We start from the raw sequence: 9,155 nt of genomic DNA on the forward strand, positions 1-9,155 counted from the left end.
ACATATATACATATATATGTTATAACATAAATAACAATAATTAATATGTACAGTACAGAGCATTTTATATTTCACAGAGCACATTCATGTGTAAAGTCTCTATTAATCTCCCCAAGTATCACAGGGATATCCCATTTTACAGATGAAGAAACTGAGGTTCAACCTCCTGGCTCTGATCCTGTGTCTTTTCCTTGGCATCAGAGTTGCTTCCCTTCAGGTTGAGTGGCCCCCTTTGGTAAAAACTCTTCCTTCATTTCTCCCCATTAAGATTGCTCTTAATGTTCAGCCTAAACAAAATTTGACCAGTTTCAAAATATTGTAAGGAGGGGGTGTGGGGAGCATGTGTTATTTTGTTTTTTTCACAAAGTAAGGACTGACCACTAATTTGTTGTTTGTTCTCTACAAAATAGGAAGCAGCTGTTGATCTATTCCTTCAGCCATGGGTTGGGTGGTTATTAAAGTGAGACAAAACCTGCCCAAGGTAAATGAATCATCTCCCACTCTTCTTACTCTTCCAAGTAAGAATATCTCATTGATGTTATGAAAGGATTACAGTAGCATCGAAGTGCCTTGGATGGTATGTACATTGGTGGCATTCAGTTCAACAACTGTGAAGTAAAAGGTTTTGCAACCAGGAAATGTAAAAGCCAATGATGCAAGGAGGGCAAGAGAGAGGAGCTTTAGATGAGTCAAGTTTGAGGAGCACAGGGGGCTTTCTGCAAAGGTGGGATGAGGGGAGGCCAAGTTCTCACCTTGATAATAGTGGGAGTGAAGAGAAGAGCAAGTAAGCTCACAAGATCTGTATGAGAGTTGGGGAAGGAACAGAATAAAATTAATTGAAGAACAGTTCCCATGTCCCTGCTGTGGAAGGCAAATTCATCCAATTATGAGCTGGAAAATAAGTTAGAATTCTAAGGTTTCTGAGTTTGTCTTCTTTTTTTTTAATTCTCCCCAAAGGAAGACAGAGTATGAGGTATATTTGTGCATGTCATCCTTAAGGACATTCATTGGTGCCACGATGTAACAGAAATGTAAATCTATGAATAAGGTAAAGAAACTGGCCGGCTTCCTATCTGTGAACCCATGCGGGTATCTCAGAAGAGCCGCTGCACTAGTCCTTGGACTTTTATAGGCAAGGAAACGCCACCCACGTCACCCCCATCAAGCAAGTGGAGAGAAATGACGGGAACCACAGGCTTGGCTTTAAAACCTGTAACTCTAGGAAAAGATGAGAAATTATGTTCTTATCGCTAAATGTATAATTTTTAGCCTAAGCATGGAAATTTCTCAAAATTCATTAAAATGAACTATTGCATTCCTCTACTTTTATCTTTATTAAACCATAATATTTATATTTCCACAGCATTGCATGGATCCCAGTTTACATTTTGCAGGTTGTCAAGCAAAGAACATAAAACAAATGAGGTGTAACCACATAGTTTTGGAAGTTTTATTACCTTTCTGGTGTTCAAGCCAGTGAATAAATAATTTTTTTTTTTAAATTATAAAAGATACATGACTCCCAACTGATTAGCTATGGTTTTTAAAAAATTATCTTATTACATTGTCAAACCTCAGTCTTTCCCCACTTACGTTGTTCTATTTTATTTTATGCTATAGGGATAGCCTGCATTGCCCCCCACCCCAAACCCACTTTTCCCCTGGGAAGATGGTGACAAGAGATCTAATATTTCACCCCAGGGCATTCTGCTTCTGCTGAGAAGGGCAAGGATAGCTTGCCTGAGGCCTTGAAACCACAGGACATCCATTAACAGAGAGCTGTTAAAATACCTCTGCTTTAGAGATGGCCAAACCCTTCACTGGAGGAGTGGATAAATGCTGATCTTTGGGGCATCTATAAAGTACACAGGAATGTCAGAACTAAGGATAAAAAAGGCAAAAAGTAGAAAAGATTTTTACCCCCTCAAATTGGAAGAGAAATAAGAGTAATTCCCCAAAGGATATCTCGTCAGAAGACAAGCCACTTCAAAGAATAAATTTAAAAATAATAATTAAAAAACTAATGAAAGCATAGAAGTCAAAGAAAGAAGGCTTTTTGAATTTTAGGAGGCTCCTTCTAATCTAGGCGAACTATTCATCATCATAATCAAATGCAAGCCCAGATCTGCCTTACTTTTATCACCATTTCTCTGTTGCGTCTACCCCCACCAACCTTACACTCCCAACCCCATGAAAAAAAAGATGCTCCATGAACCTTCATGCTGAATTCTATAAAGAATCTATGGAAAAAAAATGACATTTACCACAATTAAACGAACAGAGTAGGATTTTTTGTCAGGACAGTTGTTTGCAGGCAGTAACAGTAAAGCATGATGGGCTCAAGATGAATGAATGTAATGTGGGGCTGCGCCTTGTGGAATCAGAAGCATTAATATACACAGAACCTCCTTAACTCTATTTCCTTACTGCCTCACCCACATTCCTTTAGTTTTGTCTATGAGTTGGGATGGGTCGATGCGTAAATAGGTATAGTGAACAGCATCCCCCAAAATCGAGATTTCACTCTCTCTCTCTCTCTCTGCACCACAAGATACATATCTTAAGCCTTATCTGCACTACATCTTCCAAAAAAAGTGCCAGATTTCTAAGGTCAATTCACTAATGAGAGAAGGCAGAAGATGACAGGTTAAAAAAAAAAAATTGTTTACAAAAATGTAACAGTGATCTCTTGGAGACACTAGAATACTTCAGTTTTGTTTTTGTTTTTTTGTTTTTGGTCCTACACTTCAAGGGCAAAAAATAAAATGTGTTTTCCTTTAATAAAATCATGACTCCATTTGCTTCGTAATGGAAAAGAGAGCTAATCATGTCTGAATCTAGGAAGTGAGTGAATCGTGCCCTCAAGTGGCTGAATGTTGTACTGAAAGGATATTTTTGCAAAACCTGCAGCTGTTGCTAAGTGACCTTAGGTAACTGGCTTCTTCTGAATTTTTTCATTCCCTCTCCAAAAAAGAAAGATGGCTGGATTTTAGAGCAGGGCATCAGGAAAGTGGAAATTCTGCTTCTGATTTATTATTGAGACAAATATGCCTCAGCAAAGTCAAGTACAGAGACTTAATTATCAGGATAATTCAGGCACCAGGAATTCACTTGGCCTTTGTCTCCATTACTTGGCTAATGTAAGTGACTGGATTTTGCCTAGGCTGCACTGCTGTTCCTAAATAAATCATTATTTATAGTAAGCTTTGTGTTCCCTAGCAACTTCTTGCTAAGTCTACTAAAACCAAGGACTGGGCTGTCCTATACTTAAGGCAGAATTCTTTAAACCCTCCTTTAAAGGGTGAAAAGCAGGAATTTATCCAACAAATATGCTTGTATGTGTGTGAAAGTTTCTATAAGATTTTTCACTGTAACGTCATTTGTAGTATCAAAAGACTGGCAACACCTTAGATGCTCATCAGTTGGAGTTAAATAGATTATGATACAGTCATATAATGAGATTTGGCGCAGCTGTAAAAAAGCATGAGGCACGTCTATGTATCCATATAAAAGTGCTCTCCATAGTTCAGCGTTCGATGAGATATCAGGTTCAGAACAGTGAGACGATCATGCTCCATTTGCATTATAAAAGGAAAAATTCAGGATTTTATATTAGCTTGTACATACATAGATTATTTCTGGAGGTATACACAAGAAACTGATAAAAAACTGTTTCCTATTGTCAAAAAATAGGATTGAGCTGTGGAATTTACATAATTTTCATCTGTTTTGTTCACTAGTCTATCATCAGTGTTTAGAAAAGGGCCTGGCACATTGTAGGTACTGAATAATATTTGTGGAATTAATAAATAAAATCTAATGTATGTATATATTTTTTAAAAGGATGTCTCAAAGATGGGGAATTGATGTCTGGAGGTCAGGAATGAGAGAGAATTTTCACTCTGCACTTTTGTACTTTAATAATTTCAAACCATTAGAACAGGCTACCTAATCCGAAATAAATAAAGTTCAAACAAAGTAAAGAAATAAATAAGAATGGTGAGTTATTATTTTGATAGTTATTTAAGTAAGGCATTGTTCGATGTTGATTTAGACCAGGACCAGTCACATCAGAAACTGCCAATCATTAATTAACAATAATACCGGAGTATTTATAGCATCTGAGGAGCATTGTGCTATAAAAAATTGCCCTCATGTAGAGAGATTTCCTGCTCTGTTATAGATTCTTGATAGACAAGTACTTGCTCTTTGCCAAATCTATCTCACCTAATCTTCCCACATATGCCAGGGTTGCTTCCTAAAGTGAGTAAATAAAGTTGCAAAGTCCATCCCACTGAGATTTCAGTGGCTGAAGTCATTGTGGACCTCAACATTGAGGGACTCCACGAAAGGCAGGGGGACACTTTAATTCTTAAAGGAGACTATTAGATCCCTAGCATCCCACCCCAGACCTCCTGAATGGAAGTCTCCAGTTAGGGAAATCTCCAAGCTGGATACTTGTATTTTTATAAGACTCCACAGTGGACTCTGAGGCACAATCACCTTCGCCCCAGCCCACCCCCTCACCCACAGCAGTGAGAAGATCCAGTCTGCACATACAACCAACTGTGCTCAGACTGAGAGTTCATTTCCTTGGACAAAATAAGGTCCCTCTCAAGGATAGCTTCCATTTCCTATGCCCCAGCTCCTTCCTAACCACCTCATCCAGAATGATTTCTGGTTCATTCCTTTCTTTAGAAATCCTACTTACTCAATGATAACTTACAGACATTTATTGATTCTGTGCCATTCTTTTTACCCCTGTAGGATATAAGTCTGGTAGTATTCCTCAGAAATCCACTGTGACGTGGGAGGCACCTCCCTGTTAGGCCAGATACCAGGCTAGCTTTGAGAATGTAGACTTCTGGTCTGCGAACATTCAAGTGAATAGGAGGAGGCCTGAAAACAGCTAATTATCCATCAAAGAAATCATGTTCTAACTGATAGGCTTGTTCTCAGCACGCACAGTCCTCCACAGCAAGTCTGATAATTGAATAAAAAGACCTCAGAGGCTCCCGGAGTCTGGGATGAGAGATGAAAACGCACTTTATGTGGCTCCCCTAATGTAATCACCAGTTAAGGGAAGGGCAAGGAGCTTAACGAGCTCATTACAACCTCAGTGTCTGTGATCTCTGCACATGCCCCCATGGCAGCCGCAAGATAAAATGCCCTTCAAGGTTTCGCTAGGCCTTGGCCCCAGCCTGTGCTGTTTTCATTCTGCCTCCACCAAGAGGCAGCTGGTGCCTCCATTACCAGCTGCTGGGTCACATGGAAAATAAACCAGGAGTTGGTGCACATGTGTTCCTGGGTTAACAACTAGTGTTTTCTTAATCTGGGTGTGGAGAAAGGAATGCCAAACTCAGATTTGGGTAATCCTGTTTATCAACCTAATTTTCCCAGCTGTTCTACTCTACTTTCAGAATTATTGTCCTTCTGCTTATGGTTTCGCAAAAGCTCTTGCCTGGGTCTGTCTCAGGGAAAGCTCGTCAGGCTCCATGCCTCTAACCTACGGAAGTTGTACATGGCACTGCTTGAGGGCCAAAGTCCCTGGTTTGGGAGACACTGGCCACTCCTGGAATTAGCACTTTGGCTCTAGAAGGTCATCTCCTTCCTCTAAGACGGTGTTATTTTACCAGCGACACCCTCATTGGCTTATGTGGATGTTTCTGGAGTCCAGCACGGTTCTCCTATAAATGATCTAGATTGCTCCTCAAAGCAATGTGAAAAAGGTAGAGGCACCAGAGGCAGCATCCACAAAAAAATATAATGAGAACGGTGCCCGTCGTGGTACAAGATGATGACTCTGACTGAGGACACCAGAAAAGGTAGGAGAATCAGAGGAGGCACCTGAAGAAGTGGAAGGATGGGGAGACTGAGGGCAGAGAGCGATTACAGCCTATCCCAAGCCAATTTTATTTGAGGTTTCATGGCAGCTGCTCCTTTAAGAGACATAAAAGTAACCTGAGTGTTACTCATATAGTGTTAAATTGAAACCTCACCCATATTGGAATCCTGTAATGTGTGACTCTGGTCACCACTCACACTCAAGGCCAGACGACATCTGCCATAGATCACGTAATAGTTCCCTCTACCCAAGGCAAGTTTACAGTTTATGTTAAAAGTACACAAATTTCAAACTTGAATCCTGGCTTTGTCACTGTGGCCATCCCTCCCTCGGCCCGATAGATATACTCTCCATAAATTCCTGGTAGATCAGATTTTTATAAGTCAAATCACATTTCAAATTCATTAGATGACGCCTCCATGAAACAAAGAATTATCCCTGCAAATATCTGCTCTGTAAATCTTAATTTTCATTTGCTTTATTTCCTTAAAGGGAAACAGCTATGACCAGGATTAGAGTCATGGAAATAGCAATGTCAACAGGGAAAGTTACCCTACATGCCAAACTCTTTGAATGATGTCCAGAATTCAGCCAAGTTGAAGAAAAGCTTTTCTAAATCAAACAAGAACTATCTGTACTGAAATAATACTCTTGGGAGAGATAAAACGTTAGGTCATACCTATTATTGACACTATAATGAAGATAAATTAAGAGACCTTTGCTTGAAAAGAGACTTTGATTTGGGGTAGGAATAAAAAAGCCATGAGGTTATAAGTTTTTTGAGTATAGAAAGATGGTATGGAATACAAAGAGGGGAAAGTTAACAGAAATGAGAAGACTAAGTCAGCAACGGCAATTGGTCAACTCATCAATTTGACCTGGGGTTTGGACCTGACTTGAGTTGTCCATGTCCATTTTGTGAAATGTGAGTGGAGGTATAGGAAAAAGAAGAATTAATCTAGGACTGGGTTATTGTCAAGACCAACCTAATTAAAACCACCACGAAGCACATGAGGACTTGAGAAGAAATACTGAAAGTTTAACAATAGCACGGGAGATTTAGACAAGATGCTTTCTAAATTCCCTATAGTTTTCACATAGTAAGATTCTAAACTAAGGTCACTGTAACTCTTGTTCCTTCAACAAGGTATAAAATACGATGAGCTGGGAGCCAAGAGAGGGTGCTATGACCAAGTTGGAGGTAAGTGTTTTCTTCTATCATTCTCCATGGTTGGCATTTCTACAGTGTATAGAACAGCTGAGGAATAATCACTTTGCACCTGTGGGTCGTTTCTCATGAAGCGAAGCTGGGTCCATAGTAATCCTTCTAGATTTGTTGTCCTTAGCACTCCTACATTTCTGAGTCATTCGGCACACTAATGCATTCTGAGTCCCACTGTTATGTAATTAAGAGTAATGTTTGCAGCAAGGAGTAGAGAGAGTTGTAAATGCCTCCCGTGGGTGATTAAATGCTGACATGAAGTTGAATAACTATAGAATTCATTTGGTGCAAGTTTATTCCAATGCCACAAACATTTTTCCCCCCATTTATAGGATAGGGTTTCTAAAAAGATACAAACACTACATTTATTGGCAAACATTTTTTGTCTTCACATCTCCCTCCAGGGAATGGAGAACTGAAACTACTTTTGAGATTTATTCATAGACACTTTTTCCCCCCAAATTACAAAATTTCAAAATTACAGAAATTTCTTAATGTAATTTCTGACCTAAATAAGGAATGCTTATTTATCTTGCAAGGAAACTCGGGTTGAGTTTGTATTTAAGAAATGAAGATTGAAAATGAAGAGCTGCTTCAGAAAGGATTAAATGAGAGAAAGATGTTGGTACTTCACCAACACTGAAAAGAAGAGCTCCATTTCCAATTGTGTAGTTGGTTGTTTGTATTTCTTAATGTAATTTCTGACCTCAATGAACCACTCCCTTATTCTATCTGGGTATCAATTTTGTGCATCTGGAAGTGTTGGGGTGAGTGAGTTTGGATTAGGTGGGTTCTGAAATTCTTTGCATGTCAGTCCCACATAGACATAAATCATACAGCCGGAAGGATTGAAAACTGGTGTAATTTGGGGGGAAAAAGTGTCTATGAATAAATCTCAAAATGTGTATCACTGGTGACCCAGTCATTTCACTTCTAGGCATATTCCTTAGGAAAACTTTTGTACATGTGCACAGAGAAACAAAGACAAAATTTCTCACTGCGCAGTGTTTGTAAGATCCCCAGACCAGAAAAAAATATAAATGTCTTTCAATAGAAAAATAGGAAATAGACAAATAAAATATGATTTCTTCACTCAAAGGAATACTATATAGCAGTTAAAAAAATGACAGAATGACAAAGCGCTATAAAAAAATCAAGATTAATATTTCTAAAATACAAGCTGTTAATAAATTCCCATTGGTTAAATTTGTGAAAATCAGAGCAACTAAGAAAGGATATGACTGTAACTGAGTATAATATATTGAATCAATAAAATTCATGAGTCCATAGTAATATTTAAACAAAAAAGAAAAAATCATACTGTTGGATAAAAACTACAGTATAACACATAGAACATATAGCCATTTATGTACATTTATAAAATATAAAAATAATATCTTTTGATGTTCACATATATACATATATACATATATACATATGTATGTGAAACCAAAGAAAATGGAAGGAAGGACACACATAAGTTCATTAGTGATGTTTGAGAGGCAAGGTAGAAGTCTGTGATTGGAGACAAAAAAGGAGACTTCAACTTAATCAGCGTGGTTTTACACCCACACACAAACACGCATACAATATCATTTCAAGATGGTGGAGAAAAGGTGCTTATAGCATTCTTCTCTGCATTAAAATGAAAACAAAAACAAAAACAAAAAACCTTCTCAAAATGAAAACTAAAACACTGAGCACCAATGGCTTTGGCAGATTTGGCAGATGTATGTTATAAGTTTCCTCCCAGCCCCTACAGGAAGAACCTCCAAGAACCAGAGGCAGCCTAATCTTTAGGCCTTTACTGTCTAGCTCCATGCTGTCCAATATGGTAGCCACCAGCCACTCGCATCTACATGAATTTAAATTCAAATTAATGAAAGTTAAATAAAATCAAAATTTCAGTTCCTCCATTACCCTAGCCACATTTCAAATGCTGAATAGCCACATGTGGCTAGTAGCTATTATATTAGGTGGTACATATACAGAACATTTCTATCATTGCTGTAAATTTTATTGGACAGAGCTGGTCTGGAGCCAAAGCTCTGTCTTGTGGACACCAAGAACATTTTTGGTGACATTGCT

At 38.5% G+C, this 9,155-nt stretch overlaps 1 protein-coding gene across 1 annotated transcript in view; it reads right to left on the reverse strand.

Moving 5' to 3' along the window:
- DOCK8 (dedicator of cytokinesis 8) overlaps positions 1 to 9,155 on the reverse strand; it is a 201,736-nt gene that overhangs the window by 100,917 nt on the left and 91,664 nt on the right.

This window comes from Pteropus alecto, unplaced genomic scaffold (genome assembly GCF_000325575.1).
Source record: "Pteropus alecto unplaced genomic scaffold, ASM32557v1 scaffold95, whole genome shotgun sequence".
Classification (NCBI taxonomy): domain Eukaryota; kingdom Metazoa; phylum Chordata; class Mammalia; order Chiroptera; family Pteropodidae; genus Pteropus; species Pteropus alecto.